Source organism: Callithrix jacchus, chromosome 9 (genome assembly GCF_049354715.1).
Source record: "Callithrix jacchus isolate 240 chromosome 9, calJac240_pri, whole genome shotgun sequence".
In the NCBI taxonomy this organism is placed as follows: Eukaryota; Metazoa; Chordata; class Mammalia; order Primates; family Cebidae; genus Callithrix; species Callithrix jacchus.
In genome coordinates, this window is record NC_133510.1 from 100,544,002 (window position 1) to 100,563,262 (window position 19,261).

Below are 19,261 nucleotides of genomic sequence, written 5' to 3' on the forward strand. Positions count from 1 at the left end.
AGATTCTGGATATTAGCCCTTTGTCAGATGGGTAGCTTGCAAAAAATTTGTTCCCATTCTGTTGGTTGCCAGTTTGCTCTAATGCTTGTTTCTTTTGCTGTGCAGAAGCTCTTAAGTTTAATTAGATCCCATTTGTCTATTTTGGCTTTTGGTGTTTTCGTTGTGAAGTCCTTGTCTATGCCTATGTACTGAATGGTTTTGCCTAGGTTTTCTTCTAGGGTTTTATGGTGTTAGGTCTTATGTTTAAGTCCTTAATCCATCGGGGGTTAATTTTAGTGTAAGGTGTCAGGAAGGGGTCCAATTTCTGCTTTCTACACATTGCTAGCCAATTTTCCCAACACCATTTATTAAACAGGAGATCCTTTTCCCATTGCTTGTTTTTGTCAGTCTGTCAAAGATCAAATGGTTGTAGATGTGTGGTGTTGCTCCAGAGGCCTCTGTTCTGTTCCATTGGTCTATATCTCTGTTTTGGTACTAGTATCATGCTGGTTTGGTTACTGTTACCTTGCAGTATAGCTTGAAGTCCAGCAGCGTGATGCTGCCAGCTTTGTTCTTTTTGCTTAGGATTGTCTTGGCTATGCAGGCTCTTTTTTCGTTCCATATGAAGTTGAAAGTGGTTTTTTCCAGTGTGTGAAGAAGGTCATTGGCAGTTGGTGGGGACAGCATTAAATCTATAAATTACTTTGGGCAGTATGGCCATTTTGACAATATTGATTCTTTCTAACCATGAGCATGGAATGTTTTTCCATTTGTTTGTGTCCTCTCTTATTTCCTTGAGCAGTGGTTTGTAGTTGTCCTTGAAGAGGTCCTTTACCTCCTTTGTTAGTTGTATTCCTAGGCATTTTATTCTTCTTGTAGCAATTGAGAATGGGAGTTTGCTCTTGATTTGGCTCTCTGTTTGTCTGTTACTGGTGTATAGGAACGTTTGTGATTTCTGCACATTGATTTTTGTATCCTGAGACTTTGCTGAAGTTGCTTATTAGGTTAAGGAGAGTTTGGGCTGAGACGATGGGGTCTTCTAAATATACAATCATGTCATCTGCAAATAGAGATAGTTTGACTTCCTCCTTTCCTAATTGAATTCCCTTTATTTCTTTTTCTTGCCTGATTGCTCTGGCTAAAACTTCCAATACTATATTGAGTAAGAGTGGAGAGACAGAACATCCTTGTCTAGTGCCAGATTTCAAAGGGAATGCTTCCAGTCCATTCAATATGATATTGGCAGTGGGTTTGTTGTAAATAGCTTTTATTATTTTGTGATAGTTTCCATTGATACCTAGTTTATTGAGAGTTTTTAGCATAAAGCACTGTTGAATTTTGTTGAAGGCCTTCCCTGCATCTATTGAGATAATCATGTGGTTATTGTCTTTGGTTCTATTTATGTGGTGAATTACATTTATGGACTTACGTATGTTGAACCGAATTTGCATCTCTGGGATGAAGCCTACTTGATCATGATGGGCAAGCTTTTTGATGTGCTGTTGCAATCGGTTTGCTAGTATTTTATTGAAGATTTTTGCATCTATGTTCATCATGGCGATTGGCCTAAAGTTTTCTTTTTTTGTTGAATCTCTGCCAGGTTTTGGTATCAGGATGATGTTGGTCTCATAAAATGAGTTGGGGAGGATTCCCTCTTTTTGTATTGTTTGGTATAGCTTCAGAATGATTGGCACCAGCTCCTCTTTGCTTGTCTGGTAGAATTAAGCTGTGAACCTGTCTGGACCTGGACTTTTTTTGGTTAGTAGGCTACTAATTGCTGTCTCAACTTCAGCCCTTGTTATTGGTCTATTCAGGGTTTCCACTTCTTCCTGGTTTAGTATTGGTAGGGTGCAAGTGTCCATTAATTTATCCGTTTCTTCCAGGTTTACTGGTTTATGTGCATAGAGTTGTTTGTAGTAATCTCTGATAGTAGTTTATTTCTGTGGGATTGGTGGTGATATCCCCTTTATCATTTTTTATTGCATCTATTTGATTCTTCTCTCTTTTCTTTTTTATTAATCTGTCTAGTGGTCTATTTTGTTGATCTTTAAAAAAAAACAGCTCTTGTATTTATTGATATTTTTTGAAGGGTTTTTGTGTCTCTCCTTCATTTCTGCTCTGATCTTAGTTATTTCTTGTCTTCTGCTAGCTTTTGAGTTTTTATGATGTTGCTCCTCTAGCTCTTTCAAATTTGATGATAGGTTGTTGATTTTAGATCTTTCCTTGTTTCTCATGTGGGCATTTATTGCTATAAATTTCCCTCTAGATACTGCTTTAAATGTGTCCCAGAGATTCTGGTATGTTGTGTCCTTGTTCTCGTTGGTTTCAAAGAACATCTTTATTTCTGCCTTCATTTCATTGTTTATCCAGTCAACACTCAGGAGCCAGTTGTTCAGTTTCCATGAAGTTGTGTGGCTTTGAGTTAGTTTGACATCTAATTTGATTGCACTGTCATCTGAGAGACTGTTTTTTTGCATTTCCTGAGGAGTGATTTACTTCCAATTATGTGGTCAGTTTTAGAGTAAGTGCGATGTGGTGCTGAGAAGAATGTATATTCTGTGGCTGTGGGGTAGAGAGTTCTGTAGATGTTTATTAGGTCTGCATGTTCCAGTTCTGCATTCAAGTCCTGTGTCTCCTTGTTGATTTTCTGTCTTGTTGATCTGTCTAATGTTGACAGTGGAGTATTAAAGTCTCCCACTATTTTTTTTTTTTTTTTTTGAGATGGAGTTTCGCTCTTGTTACCCAGGCTGGAGTGCAATGGCGCAATCTCGGCTCACCGCAACCTCTGCCTCCTGGATTCAGGCAGTTCTCCTGCCTCAGCCTCCTGAGTAGCTAAGATTACAGGCATGCGCCACCATGCCCAGCTAATTTTTTGTATTTTTAATAGAGATGGGGTTTCACCATGTCGACCAGGATGGTCTCGATCTTTTGACCTCGTGATCCACCCACCTCAGCCTCCCAAAATGCTGGGATTACAGGCGTGAGCCATCACACCTGGCCCTAAAGTCTCCCACTATTATTGTGTGGGAGTCCAAATCTCTTTGTAGTTCATTAAGAACTTGCTTTATGTATCTGGGTGCTCCTGTATTGGATACATATATATTTAGGATAGTTAGCTCTTCTTGTTGTATTGATACTTTCACCATTATGTAGTGTCCTTCTTTTTCTCTTCTGATCTTTGTTGGTTTAAAGTCCATTTTATCAGAGACTAGGATTGCAGCTCCTGCTTTTTTTTTTTTTTTTTTTTTGCTCTCCATTTGCTTGGTAGATCTTCTTCCATCCCTTTAATATGTGTCTTTGTGTGTGAGATGGGTCTCCTGACTACAGCACACCAATGGGTTTTGACTTTTTTACCCACTTTACCAGTCTGTGTCTTTTGATTGGGGCATTTAGGCCATTTACATTTAATGTTAATATTGTTATGTGTGAAGCTTATCCTGCCATTTTGTTACTGGTTGTTTTGCCGTTGGTAGATGCCGTTTCCTCATTGCGTCATTGGTCTTTACCATTTGGTTCATTTTTGCAGTGGCTGGTGCTGGATGTTTTTTCTGTGTTTAGTGCTTCCTTCAGGAGCTCTTGTAGGGCAGGTCTGATGGCAATGAAATCTCTCAGTAATTGCTTGTCCGTAAAGGATTTTATTTCTCCTTCACTTATGAATCTTAGTTTGACTAGATATGAGAGTCTGGGTTGAAAGTTCTTTTCTTTAAGGATGTTGAATATTGGTCCCCACTCTCTTCTGGCTTGTAGGTTTTCTGCTGAGAGATTCACTGGGCTTTTCTGCTGTGAGTCTGATGGGCTTTCCTTTGTGGTGACCTGAACTTTCTGACTGCCCTTAGCATTTCTTTCTTTACTTCAACCCTGGTGAATCTGATGATTATGTGCCTTGGAGTTGCTTTTCTAGAGAAGTCTCTCTGTGGTGTTCTTTGTATTTCCTGCGTTTGAATATTTGGCCTGCTTTGCTAGGTTGGGGAAGTTCTCCTGGATAATATTTTGAAGAGTGTTTTTCAGCTTGGATTCATTTTCCCCGTCCTCTTCAGGTACACCGATCAAGCATAGATTAGGTCTTTTCACATAATCCCATACCTCTTGGAGGCTTTGTTTATTTCTTTTCACTCTTTTTCCTCTTTTCTTGCCTTCTCTTTTTATTTCATTGAATTGATCTTCAATCTCTGATATCCTTTCTTTTGCTTGATCTGTTTGGCTATTGAAACTTGTGTATGCTTCACGAAGTTCTCCTGCTGTGTTTTTCAGCTCCATCAAGTCATTTATGTTCTTCTCTAGGCTGATTATTCTAGTTAGCATTTCATCTAATCTTTTTTCAAGGTTCTTAGTTTCTTTGCATTGGGTTAAAACATGTTCTTTTAGCTCAGCGAAGTTTGTTATTACCCATCTTCTGAACCTGCTTCTGTCAGCTTGTCAAAAATCATTTTCTGACCTGTTTTGTTGCTATACTGGTGAGTCGTTGTGATCTCTCTGGGGAGGAGAGGCGTCCTGGACTTTGATGTTTTCATCCTTTTTGCACTGGTTTCTTCCTATCTTCTCTTAGTGGACGTCTTTTCTGTTAAAGTTGGGGTTATTTCTCCTCTATGAGGCTTTTTATTTTTAAACACAGGTGTTAGTGTGCCACTTGAGACAGTCTGCCCTTTGTCTGCCTGTGGAGGAGATTCTGGGCTGCCTGGGTCTCAGCCACGCTGCTGTTTATTCTTCGCCTGGTTTTCATATTGGTGGGGTTAGCGCTGCCTTCCTAATGGTGGGCTCTTTCACTCTGCCAAGCGCCGTTCCCAGGTGGAGTATGTGTTAACTGCGAAACTCTCCCAGGAGAGGGCCTCTTTTTGCTGGATCTTGTTGGGAGGGGCTTCTCTGGTAGTATCCCGCTCCCGGCTTTCAACTCTCCCTTCTGTGAGATGAGCAGTTCCTTTCTGCAAGCTCTCTCGGTAGTAGTCCAAATCCACCCTGGTCTGCACTAACAAGGCACTGGTCTGGCTGGGGCTGCCGGCCTGGGCTGTTTCCTGGGTGTGTGACTCCAGGTAGTTCTCTGCCAGGTAGCATTTTTGCTCGTCTGTGTGCTGCCAAAGTCTCAGAGTGAATTGCTCTATCTGAGTCAGAGAACTGAGGAGGTGATGCCTTCCCACTGATCCTGAATGCCTGATGCAATTTCCAGGTCGGGCAGTGCCTCAGCTGGATGTCTTTGGGCTGTTTTTGCTGCCTTTTTGGGGAGTTAGGCCCGCTATTCAACCAGTCCCTTTAAAATAAAGCTGGTACCTTGCTTGGACACGTGGACATTATTCTAGTTCTGTCTCACTCAGTGGTAGCTGCACTCCAGAGAAGCTTCCTTTTGCCCATCTTCCCCTCGAGAGCTGTTTTGTAATTATAATTCCTAATTACAAGCATAATAGGATTGAAAAACTAATTTTTCTCATAAATCTAATTTTTGTCTTAAAATTCCTTCAAAATTGCTCTGCTAATTCTGGGACTCTTATGAATATTGTGAGTGAATATATATATTTTAAAATGGAGTTGTGTAGTACATTTGTGTATTGTGGTACAGTACAAGGAATATGTATCAGGGATTATAAGACAACATATGAAATGAAATCATTCAGCAAAAGCATGACATTGGAGCTAGAGCTGATGAGGAAATATATAAGCTGCCACTCTGCCTCCAAAATTTCTGGAGAGATCAGTAGGGATGAGGCTGTCTCACTACATGTGACATGTGATTTAACCCAATTTTATTTGTGGTTGGTTCAAATCCCAGCTCTCTGCTTATAAGGTGTGTGACCTCGGGCAAGTTACTTAACTGCTATGTGTCATGTGTCTTTATCTGTCCCATAGGCTTCATAATGGTAGGAGAAGAGAGAATTGAGGAGGTGATGCCTTCCCACCGATCCTCCTTTGTATAGTTCATCATTCAAAGGGACATTGGGAGGATTAAATGAGTCAGGCACACAGAGCACTGAGAACAGGCACTGACACTGTAAGCATATATAAAAGCATTGATTGTGTGATTGATTATTGTTATTATATTTTTATTGTTATTCAAAAGGCAGGGGAGCTCTGCTGACAGATTGTCCTTAGTAACCCCTCTGTCTTCCCTGTTCCACATACTTGTTTGTTTAGAGCAATTATAAAGGGTGGTACTGATCACTGTAGCTCCAGTTATATCTAAATATCACTTATGGTTATGCCTTTTTCCTATAGAGAATTCTACGTCTGTGGTTAGTGCCTTCTAGATTGACTGAAGTGACTGAAGTGCAGGGACAATGACTACCCCTAGACCCAGAGCACTGATATTCCCAAGTCTAGCATTTTTTGAAAACCTAATGCCAAGCCCAGATGGCAGTGTCTCACACTTGGGTATAATGTAGTAGGTCCTCAACAAACCTTTTGAATACATGAGTCCTCAACAAATCTACTGAATATATAGTAGGACCTCTACAAACCTGTTGAAGACATCATCATACACCCACACTTCCTAATCAATAGAATCCTTTCTTTTGGAGATTTGATTAGAACAGTATGCTTGGTATATATCTCCTAAAAGCAGCATTGCTGATGCCTTTAGTTTTGCTGTCTCTGGCTCTTCAGCCTCTAGACCTGATTATACCTTCTGTCAGGAAAACTTGAAAGTGTGCCCTTCAGCTAGTACCCCTTAGATGTCATGCCAACCTCTCTGCCATCTGCTTCATTTATCTCTCTTTGGTATCCCAAACCACTGCCTCCCACACACATACATACACATATGCACACTTATGCACAACGCAAACATGAAACAACAATACAGTCTTCTTCCTTGAACCAAAACAAGATAGTCCCCTTCCCTTCTGAAAACAAACCCTCCAATCCCCTCTGCATATCTACATGCTGATAGATACACGCTGACGTCATTGGCAAACCAGTTCTGCAAATGGAAAGATTCACCTGTCTCTTCAAACCCTTGCACATCCTATAGTGAAAGATAAAAGTTGCCCTCCACTGGCTGCATATCTTTTTCTGAAACTGCTCAATCCTTTCAAATCCATTTTTAGGAGTTTAATGAAATTAGTAAAGTTCTACATAGGATGGGGTTTATTTGAAGAGGCTGTGTGGAATTTGTGTCTGACTTAGCCACTCACCATTTTGAGGTTTCAGGCTGGTGGTCTAGGCGTCCTCAGCTTTGGATTTTCTCATGGTTGAAATGGGAATAATGCACTCCTTGAGCTGTGGATGGGAAAAGAGAGACATGGAAGGAAATGTGCTAAGCAAATTGCTGGTTTTATTGCTGCATCCTTAGATGAAGAGTGGGCCTGCCTAGCCAAAAGCCAAAGACCACAGCAGGGCTATTGATCAGTGGCTCACAGTTCATAAGAATCATTCATGAGTTGGTAACAGGGGTTAACCTTTTTATTTCTGAAGGATTTTTTTCCTAACATGCTCTTTCTTTCCCTCTGTTTCTCTCTCTCTCTCCTCAAGAGCATTATTCCCACTAGACCCAAACTCAATTATAAAAAAGTGGACTTGACATTTTTGAAAAAGTATCAGCAACGTGATATAAACGCAATTTTCAAATGTTACATAACCCTGGGGCATTAAGGAGTGATGCAGCCCTAGCTAATCTCTCATATAAAAAAGATAAAGCAATCACAGAATCACACAATGTTACCACTGGCAGGAATTTAAAAACCTGTCAAATTTTAAATGACAAGGAAGTTTTAGAAGTTTCTTACCAAATAGACAAACACAGCTAAGATCCAAAAGAAATTTTCTAAAAACTAAGTTATTTCTTCACACATATTTAAAATGTACCTAATTACAGGAAGCACCAAACCATTGTTTTGAGAATAAACTAACATTAGAAAATAAACTGTTACTAATTAGCATATCTTGAGCATTTGCTGTGTGCCAGGCACCATTCCAAGTGCTTTACATGTATGAATTCACGTAAGCCTTATAACAACGGAGCACAAATCTTGCACAAGGTCACAGGGCTCATAAGGGGATGAGCCAGGATTTCATCAGAGATGATGTGGATCCAGCTTGCTATTTTCTAGTGCATACAGCACTACTGCTAACTAAAAATTTTTAGTGCAGGGGAAGCCACTGCTCAATTTTCCCCTTTGTGTATAGTAACAGTATTCTGAAGTTCACTGGAGTACTGCTCAATTTTGGACTGCATCCCCAACCTGTTTTATAGCCACGTGTGCCTTTATAGATCTGTGTGCCTTTGACTGGGTGCTGGCCAATGGGATACAAGAGAAAGTGTTGCATGTGAATCCCAGTTTAAAGGGAGCTGATTCCACTAGCAGGTACCTCCTCCCTGTCCTCCTTTTCCTCCTTCTTCAGGCTTACAACTTGTATGCGATTGTTGGCACAATCTAAAGAAGACATGATCTTGCTGCTGAAGCCATGTGCTGGGATGGTGGAGTAGAAAGCTAAGAGCTCCCATAGCAACTCTGGTCTATCTACTTCCAGACTTTTAAGAAATGTTCAATAGAAGGCTTTTTTAGCCTCTTTTTGGAGATCTCCCTTGCCTCTTGTTTCCTCTTGGTCTCTCTTGCTTCTACTCAGTCTCTTCGTTTTTCCTTCTCTCCCATCTCCTTCTCTTTCATTATCTGTGGCTCCCTTATTTTTCTTTCTTTCTCTCATTACCCACCCCAACTCTTTCCTGCTCTGTTTCTGGGTTTCTCTTTCAAAAAGAAAGGATGTATAAGAATTAAGAATGCACACGGAAAATGACTGCAATTTATTTTATTTATTTACTTTAATTTTTTTTTTTTTTTTTTTAGAGATAGGGTCTCACTTTGTGCCCAGGCTGGAGTGCAGCAGTGTGATCCTAGCTCCCCGCAGCCTCAAACTCCTGGGCTCAAGCAATTCTGCCTCAGCCTCTTAAGGAGCTAGGAATATGGGCATGTGCCATCACTCCCACTCCCAGCTAATGTTTTTATTTTGTTTTTTGTAGAGACAGTGATCTCATTCTGTTGCCCAGGCTGGTATCAAACTCCTGGCCTTAAGCAATCCTCCTGGCTTGGCCTCCCAAAGTGCTGGGATTATAGGTGTGAGCCACTACACCCAGCCTGATCTGTAATTTTGAATGCAAATATAGTAATTGTATTTGCATGGCCAGATTATGGATGATTTTATTACTACTCTGCCACTAATCATGCATTCTAATGTTATATTTGTTTTCAATAAAACATAAGGATAGATTACACATTTATAATTCTCTCTAAAAATAAGTGTTAGCCAGTTTGTATTTATTTATAACATTTATTATTATTTTTTAAATACCAGGTTACCATTGATGTGTGGCCTAGAAAAGCAAACTCATTTTAGTATTAGGGCAGAGTAAATACAATTAGAAGGCTAAACCTATTCTTTTAAATCATATAATGCATTTTAATCCCCCCAAACAAGGATTTGAGGGATTGTCTTCAGGTTTGTATTCTCCATGCTGGTGAATGCCTCCATGAGGGAATTGTGCTAATTGAAAATTAGCAGTTGGTTTATTTAATCCTACGAATACATTTCCTAAAACTACTTTTGGTTATAAGAAAACAAAATGTATACTGAGATTGAATACCATGACACAGAATTTAAATCTGCTCTGGTACTTCATGCAACGTGAGGACCCATTGACAAGCTAATTAAAAATTTCTAAGTATCTTCTTTCGTTTACTCAGTGGACACCTCCCTTCACAGAGCCTCAAAGCATTTTTGTAGTTTTAAGAAAGAGAAGTCACCTCCATATTCTCCAGTTCTTAAAAAAAATTGTTGACCAAGGAAATTTATTGCTAAAACAGAGCTGAGAGACTTGACGCAGTCTTTTTTTTTTCTTTTTGTAGGAAGGAAGGAAGGTAGGAAGGCAGAAAGGGAGGAAAGGAGGAAGGGAGGGAGGGAAGGAGGGAGAGAAGGGAAGGAAGGAAATCAGGCAATGAGAGAGACATTGCCAACCTGGATCTAGAGGTCTACAAGTTGATTTCTTCTTTTTTTGAGAGAAGGAAAGAAAAAGAAGGAGTGAAGGAGGGGAAGAAAGAGGAAGAAAAAGGGAGAGAGAGAACGGAAATGTTGCTTTATTCTAAAAAAAATAGGTATTAATAATGGCCAATCAATATTTCATTTAAACCTATAAGTAGGTGTGATGTGGTATTGACAAGAATGTATATTTTGTGTATTTAAAGTGCAGAGCTCTATAAACATTTATTAAGTTTACTTGTTCCGGATCTGAGTTTGAGTCCTTGATATCCTTATTAATTTTCTGTCTCATTGAGTCTAAGTCTCTATGTATCTGGGTGTTATGACCGTTTGCTCTTGTTGCATTTATCCTTTTACCACTATATCTTTGTTGCTTTAATATCTATTTTATCAGATATGAGAATTGCAACTCCTGCTTTTTATTTATTTATTTATTTTTGCTCTCCATTTGGTTAGTAAATCTCCATCCCTTTGTTTTGAGTCTTTGTGTATCCTTGCATGTGAAATGGATCTGGATGTAGCATACCATTGGGTTTTGGCTGTATCTTTTGATTGGGGGATTTAGTCGATTTAAATTTAGGATTACTGCCATTTGATGTTAACTGGCTGTTTTATCCATTCGTTGATGTAAATTCTTCTTTATGTTGATGCTCTTTACTTTTTGGCATATTTTTAGAAAGGCTAATACTGGTTGTTTCTTTCTATGTGTAATGCTTCTTTCAGAAGCTCTTATAAAGCAGACCTGGTGGTAATAAAATCTCTGAGTACTTGCTTGTTCATAAAAGATTTTATTTTTCCTTCAGTTGTGAAGCTTAGTTTGGCTGGATATGAAATTCTGGGCTGAAAGTTCTGTTCTTTAAGGATGTTGAATATTGGCCCCCACTCTCTTCTGGCTTGTAGAGTTTCTGCTGAGAGATCTGCTCTAAGTCTGATAGGCTTGCCTTTGTGGGTAAGCTGACCTTTCTCTCTGGCTGCCCTTAGTATTTTCTCCTTCATTTCAACCCTGGTGAATCTAATGATTATGTGCCTTGGGGTTGCTCTTCTTGAGGAATATCTTTGTGGTGTTCTCTGTATTACCTGGGGCTGAATATTGTCCTGCTTTGCTAGTTTAGGAAAATTTTTCTGAATAATATCCTGAAGAATATTTTCCAGCTTGGAATCATTCTCTCCATTGCATTCAGGTACACCTATCAAACGTAAATTTGGTCTTTTCACATAGTCCCACATTTCTTGGAGACTTTGCTCATTCCTTTTTATCTGTTTTTCTCTCATCTTGTCTTCTCATTTTCTTTCATTAAGTTGGACTTCGACCTCTGATATCCTTTGTTCTGCTTGAACAATTCAAGTGTTTAAACCCGTGCATACTTCTCAGAGTTCCTGCATTGTATTCTTCAGTTCCATTAATTCACTTATATTCCTCTCTAAGTTGTCTATTCTCATTAGGATTTCATCAAATCTTTTTTCAAAGTTCTTAGTTTCTTTACATTGGGCTACATGTTCTTTTAACTCACAGAAGTTTCTTATTATCCATCTTCTGAAGCCTGATTCTGTTAATGGGATGCGCTTGTTCTCCATCAAGCCTTGTTCCCTTGTTGATGAGGAACTGTGATCCTCTTTAGAGGGAGAGGCATTCTGATTTTGAGTATTCTCAGCCTTTTTATGCTGGTTTCTTCCCATCACTGTAAATTTATCCACCTGTCATCTTTGTAATTACCAACTTTCAAATTAGGTCTCTGAGTGGACATCCAAGATGTTAATTCCCAGGGCCGAAATATGAGCAACCCACTGCGCTGGCCAAAACAGCAGTGTTAAGACTGATGATGCTTTTCTGTCTGGGAATCTCCAGTCTGGCTTCCTTGTTGAGTCTGTAATAGGCAGCTCTGCCTTCCTGGAGCTCCAAATATTGGTCAGAAGGGGAACCAGTCCCATTTACTCTGCACCAAGAGCTGCTGCGCCAGCCACAAGAGTTGCGCTGGCAACCCGTGTGGCTCCTCCACTTGGAATCTTCTGCTCCGTGAGCGACCAAAATTTGTCTGAAAGTGTGGCATCCTCTCATTCTCTGCGGTTTCACTGGGAGCTGCAATCTCTAGATGTTAGCGATCAGCCATCTTGAATTGTTCCGACGCAGTCTTTTCTTAATGCATATTTTCGTTTTTAAGGCAGTATTTAGTTCCAAATACAGAAGAAATAATATGCTTTCTCTTTTTTTCGGTGTGAGAACAAGGATCTGAGATATGATTTTTCTTTTAATGTTGAAATTTTGAAGGTTCCAGTAGAGACTTTGACTGAAGCAACAGAGAAAAGGAGAATCTAATTTAAATTTCTTAAAAGGAGAGCATTCCTGGCAACCAAAATAAAGTGTACCTTCATTTCTAAAATTTCTGAAGTTTGTTCAAATAGTATTCCATCATTGAATACCTTGGGAAATTTTCATGAATTCTGATAGTCTTGTGCATGTGTATGTATTAAGCATTCTTCAATGTGGACTTGTTATTTAAGAGGGAAATGAAACATTTTCCTTGATATTTAATGTTCTTCAAGCTACCTGTGCTTTCAAGAGTGGCCTGTCAGGTATTGCAGCTTCATTAGGTCTCAAGATTTCAACAGTTCTCTTTTAACCTTTTCATGGCACCCGAGTTTTCTCAGAATGTTTTATTTTGCTATCAATGGCAAGGCTGGCCATTTTGCTTTGGGAGAAAACATAACCTGTAGTTTAAAGTCAGCTATGAAGAGATGTGATAATTATGTTCTGTGAATTATAAATTGTGTTGTGTCATCTAGGTAGTTCCGATTTTTTGTTGTTTGCTCCTGTAGTAAATTTCTCTCTTTTCCTTTTTCTCTCTCCTTTCTCTTACAATATTAAAAGCCAGTTCAATGATTTCCTTATCTAAGGAGAACAGCTGTTTCCTGGAGGTTGGATCTAGTCTTTCCTTTCTAAATCAATGTCTGTCAGAGGGAGACAGAGATATGTGTATGACTTACAGGATTTGTCTTCATAATGATGAATGCTTAGTTAGAACATCGATTACAGAAATAGAATCTAGACTTTGAAAAGCAATTTAAAGCTCTGGTATCAGTTTTTTATAATCATTAAAAGCTAATAAGTTTATTTCTTTGGTTTCCTTAATCTTTCTACAGTCTAACAACAGTGTTAATGTGGAAAAGAATTCACTTAGTGTGTGACAAACATTTTGTTTATTAGTCCCCAACTACTTAGCTTATTATTTAAATGCAGTCTATGGTAAGTCTTCTTCTTAACTAAAAAACATGTGGAAAATAATCCAGATTCAGGCAGAATCAAGAGAACATTTATGTATTCTATACTTGGAGACACATTAAGTGTGATTAAAGTTTTAAATTGTTTCAGGAACATTTGTTTTCCAAAGAGATCAAAGTTTGGCTTTATGCACACATCTTACCACAGTTGCAGTTTATAATTATTTATCAAATGTCTGACAAGGCTAATGAGCTTTGTCTACATTTCGCATCCCTCTTGCTAGAATTAAAGTTTATTTTCTCCACTTTTGAAGGCTACAAATATGCTTAAAATCACAACTGGCAGAATTTTCTCTAAATTGAGGGAGTTGGTCATAAAGCAAATAGCTTCACAAAACACCTGAAGCTTAAGTTTGCAGTATCTAAAATTCAAAAATCTCCTGTAATTATAGTTTGAATTTTCAAAGAAGCCTACGTTTTTAGATCTGGGAGGTTGTTATAGAGATTATTTCATCCAGTCCCTATTTATTTTGTCAAAAGAAAATCTTGCAGAAATAATTCAATTGGGAAGTTACTCTTAATGGAGCAATGGCTTACAAATTGAGGGTATTAATGAAGTGGGACTTCTCACTGTATAGTCACATAGATGTTATATACCCAAGTGTCTGACTCCAAGAAACAGAAAATGTAAACTGGTTTAAATGATGAAGATCTGTTGGCTTCTGTGATTGGAAAATCTAAGAGTGTGTCAGTCAATTTCAGGGTTAGTTTGATTCAGCTGTTCATTCATGTCATAAAGGTCTTTCTTTCTTTTCCATCTTTCTATACTGCTAGCTTCTTCCTAAGACTGACTTCTCACATGGTGGCAGGATGCGTTGGCAGTATTAGGCTTTATATTTATGTATCATATCTGATCGAAAGAGAAAACCTTGGCCCTCTCAGAAAGATAGATCACCTTTGTCCCTAGAACCTTCCAGAAAACTGTCTCCTATGCTTCATTTGAACCAGTACCTCTGGTTGGAATCACAGCATAGATTGAATTTCTCAAGCCTGGGTTTATCTGACAAGCAGGCAGGGAGGTGGATTACACCATAGGTTTAACAATGGGTTCAATGGTGCGTCCATGTTCTAGGGATCTGTGAAAGTTTAAACTTAAGAGTGATGGCTTAGGATATCCAGCAAAAGAAATTTCTAAGCAGCAAACCATTCAAATTGTAGCCTGGCTGCTTCTAACAACCTCTGCTCTGGTAATTAAACCCTCAGGGTTGGATGGAGTTGGAGGAAGAAGTTGAAGTTGAGATTTCACTATGTCTATGACTGTCCATCTATCAACCTATTTATTTTTCTATCCTCAGTTTTATATCCTATTTTACTTTTGAACCTATATTAGAAGTCTCTCTCTTTAACAGTTAGCACCTTGATATTTCAAAGAACATTGAGGGGTATAGTTACCAGGGAAACAATGAACAGTTATAGGCAATGCCTTGCTTCTCACCACGTTCTCTAAACCTTTTCAGTTTGTCTTTTGGCATGGTTGAACTGAAAAGGTAATTAAGACTTTACTTCATGTGTAAAGGGTTCTAAAAATTCCTCAGGGTTCCAAGACTTGCTGTGGACTATGACTGCAACCAGCAGAGGTATAGAGCTCTCAGTTGCTGGAGCAGGATCCATTTGGAATAAGGCAGATAAATGTACTAAGAGACTGCTGAGCACTGATTGGGCATCAAGACACTGAATTTTAGGTTAGTCTGGACCACTGTGCAATGCGTAAGTTGATAAACTATTGCAAATGCTCTGTGCCTTCATTTTCTTATTTCTCAGGTGGGGTAGGAATTCTTTTTTACTTTGTCAGAGTAAAATAATTTAAAATGTAATAATGAAAGTCATAATTACATGTTTTCCTAATATATGTCTTCATGTTAATCTCATTACTGCATTGTAATATTTTGTATTAATTTATTGTTTTACAGAGTGTTGGTATTGGTGGAACAGATATTAGTAACCCCATGTGGTAGATGAGGAAATTGAGTATAAACACGTGTAGTTGACATTAGAATTGCCTTGCTTATCTGAGGTATCACCAAGAGTAAAAGCATTTGGTGTTAAGGATGATGATGATGTTCACAATCACAATGGCAATAGCTAAAAGTCAAGAAAAGTGAAGTAACTTAAGAATAAGTCACCAGGAATACATTTCTAATATTTATTTCCAGAATCTGGGCTTGAACATTCAATTTTTTGTCATCTAGTTGAACTGGTAAAAACTGTTTAGAAATAAATTAATGTACTTTTTCCTGACATTTAAAAAATAACACATTCGGTAAAGACAATTTAGAAAACACAGGAAATCAAAAGGAAAAAGAAAAATATCACTCTAATTCTAATTTGTTGTCTAATGTAAAAAGCCATTGGTAACTGGCTCTTTGAGGTTTTCTCTTTTGTTCATTTATGTTTATCTGCTGGTAGTATCTTCCATTATTTATCTTGAAACTAAGAAAGAAATCTTAGAGAAACTTGAAAGTAACTTTATAACACAATAATTAACATTTATTAAGTGCTTACTCTGGCAGTGCTGTCTTAAGTGCTTTAAAGATATTAAATAATGGCCAGGTATGGTGGCTGATGCTTATAATCCCAGCACTTTGGAAGGCTGAGGCAGGTGGATCACTTGAGGTCAGGTCAGGAGTTCAAGACAAGCCTGGGCAACATGGTAAAACCCTGCCTCTACTAAAAATACAAAAATTAGCCAGATATGGTGACACACACCTGTAGTTACAGCTACTTGGGAGGCTGAGGCATGAGAATCACTTGAGCCTGGGAGGAGGATGTTGCAGTGAGCTGAAATTGCACCACACTGCACTCCAGCCTGGATGACAGTGAGATTCTGTCTCAAGAAAGGAAAAAAATATATTAAATAATAACTACTTAGAATTACTGCTAACAACTTTGGATAAGCTCTAATATTATCCCCTTTTCACATTTGAGAAAACCAAAATGCATTTGTCCAAAGTCATACACCTTTGAATGTAGTCTATCTGACTCCAGAGCTGTCTGATTCCAGAGGTCCTTTACCTCTTATTCTGTGCTGCTACCAGTGCACTAGAACTTCCAGGTCATGCCCTGGATTCTGAGGACTTGGGACACTGATCTACATTCTGGAAGGATTTGGGGATCATTGTTTTTGCTTGTGGTGCTTCCTGGGGAATGTGCAACAAGCTTACAGTCTCCAAATGGTACAGCTGGAAAACCATTTGTAGAGAGGACAGAAATCCCCAAACCCTAAGTACTCATTCATTGTAGGGAGCTTGTGGAGTTCCATATACAACTGGTCTACCAGTTTCTGTCCAGGGAGTGGTCAAGATACGGAAAACAAGAATACTTTTTAGGACATTCTTTTTGTTGAATGCACTAATCAGGCTCTTTTATGAACATGACTTTGCTTTTAGCTATTTTTTCTTTCTGAACGGCTTTAATGACAAAAGATGTTTTTATTGCATATTACTGTGAAAGAAGTCAAGTTTGGCCAGGCACAGTAGCTCATGCCTTAATCCCAGCAATTTGGGAGGCCAAAGCAGACAATCACTTAAGCCTAGGAGTTCAAGACCAGTCTGGGTAAGATGGCAAGACCCTGTCTCTACAAAATAATTTTAAAATTAACCCCAGCATAGTGATGCGTGCCTGTAGTCATAACTACTTGAGAGGCTGAGGTGGGAGGATGGCTTGAGCCCAGGAGCTAGAGGTTGTAGTAAGCTATGATGGCCCCACTACATCCCAGCCTGGGCCACAAAGTAAGACCCTATGTCTAAAAAAAAAAAAAAGGCAAATTTAAAAAATGCTTATATTTGTATTTATTAAATGCAAAATAGTAAGCACATATTATTTTTTGTAGCCAGAAAACAAAATCTAGGACTCTAGCCCTTGGGAGGAAGTATAGCAGATACTAAAGTATTTATTTTTATATTCAGATACTTATCTTCTGTCACTTACTATCTTACAGCCTTGAATAAGTTTCTCAACAAATCTGTGTTATTGACTCCATATTTATAAAGTGGGATGAAAACTTTACACACCTTAAAATAAGAATGTGAGAATTCTATGAATGACACATTAACAATTGTGCTGTCACATAGTAAACACATTGTTAAGAAGTGTCTACAAAAATGTGCAGTCATATATGAACAAAGATGTCCTCAGAAGCATTGAAAAATACTTAAGAGTGAAAAACTGGGAACAACCAAAACACCCATCCCTAGGTGCATGACTACGAAAATATTTACTGCATTATCATATGGAATATTGTGCATTCATTAATGTTAATCTGATGTATCTAAACTCTACCATTAGACTGTAAGTTCAGTGAAGGCAAAGATATTGCTCACAGTTTTATCTTCAGGGCACAGGACTGACCCGTAGACAGGGCTTTCAGTGATTATTAATTAAAAGAAATAATAGACCTTTAGGAATTAACAGAAAGACATCTATTATACATTAAGTGAAAAAAAAGGATTACAGAACTTTTCTCTCCCTTCTACACTTGCCTTTTCTTATCCTTGAGGGTTTGGCTTCTCTAGAGCACTTTCAGAGCCCTTTAGCCAGTGTGGGAGCCCCACACAATATTCTCTGTTTCAGTGTTGGGTTTATTTCCTTCCTTGGGCTGTTCATGATTCAAAATGGTTTTATTCGTATGTTAATCTGAAATTATTTTTCTCTATTTCCTTTCTTCACTAAAATATAAGGTACCTAAAGGCAGGAATCATGTCTGATCTGTCCACTATTATAAACCCAGAACCCACATACATAGTAGGTACTCCCTAAACATTTGCTGAATGAAAGACTATGAAATGGAGATGGATATGGGAGGATTCACAATAAACTATTAACTTGATTTCTTTTAATGAAGGCAGAAACTACAGGAGCTAGGTAAAGCAAGTTCTTTTTTCTTTTTGTTTCTTTTTTTACTCCGTTTTCTTCTGAATTGTTAATTTTTTAAAACAGTAAGTCTGAATCACATTTATCACTAAACTATCTCAGTAAGCTGTAATATTCAGACTTGACTAGAAAGTAATGAATATTCATAATTTATTTTCGGAATGATCTTTTCCTTCAGTGGAGTCTCCGTGATGGACAGCAACTATGGGACATTTTCTCACCGCCACCCTCCAACTGCATAGGAAGAAACTTTCAGGTTTGTGAGAAAGGGGGAAAGTTTTGCTAGTAGACCCATTATTTATTTAGGATTTCTGTTTCCTTTAAGCATGTTTTTTGATTATATGCATTTCTAATGAGTTTATTTAAAATACATTCTCTAAGAGCCTCTCAAGATGTGTTGCAGCATGGCCACAGGTGGTTTGGAAGATTTCTTACCTATTAATGGTGATGAGTGGAGACATAATGTATGAGAAAGAAAGACAGTCTTAAGAAATTAGTGCATAGTAATGTAGGCTTAAAGAGAGTCATTTTCATTCTTGTCAGATAAACAGGTGCTGAAATTGGGGATAGGACAAAACCATATCCCAGAGATGTGACAATACTTCCAAAATGATGAAAAGAGGTTGCCCCAAATTGCAGCAACCAAAAAGACCACCTGGAGATATCTTAATGACTCGGACTTGAAGCTAATCTTATATATGCTACTGAAATCATCTTTTCTGCATAAACATCTGGTTTTCCTTTTGTAAGCATATCCTGAAATTGTGATAGGGTGACAATGACTTGATTGGCAAAATGCTGACCTCAGTTAGGCTGATGAGTTTAGCTTTAAAAACTTGAATTCTTAGTAGGTGTCTGAGGAGTTATACTAAATCTACAAATCCTCCTTCCCCTACACACACACACAAACACACACACCTACACACACACACACACACATACACAAAATGACATCATGGCAACACAAAAAAAAATGCTGCACTTCCTCTAAACAAGGGATTTTCAACCTTGTCATTATTAGCATTTTGTGCCAGAAATTCTTGGATGTGGGAGGTTGTCTTGTGCATTTCAGCTTTGTTTAGGGGTTTTTGCCCCTTTAGTTACTGGTCTTTTCTCATATGTGATATTGTTGTCCAACAATATGTTCCCTCTCTCTCTCTGTCCTGCTATCAATGACATCTCAATG

General features: G+C 38.4%; 1 long non-coding RNA gene across 1 annotated transcript in view; it reads left to right on the forward strand.

Moving 5' to 3' along the window:
• The window catches only part of LOC118144466 (uncharacterized), a 210,879-nt gene extending 192,548 nt beyond the window's left edge, over positions 1-18,331 (forward strand). The window contains exon 5 of the long non-coding RNA XR_008473938.2: positions 18,254-18,331. This is a non-coding gene — a long non-coding RNA (uncharacterized LOC118144466). The remainder of the gene's footprint in view (positions 1-18,253) is intronic.
• The last annotated feature ends 930 nt before the right edge of the window (positions 18,332-19,261 follow it).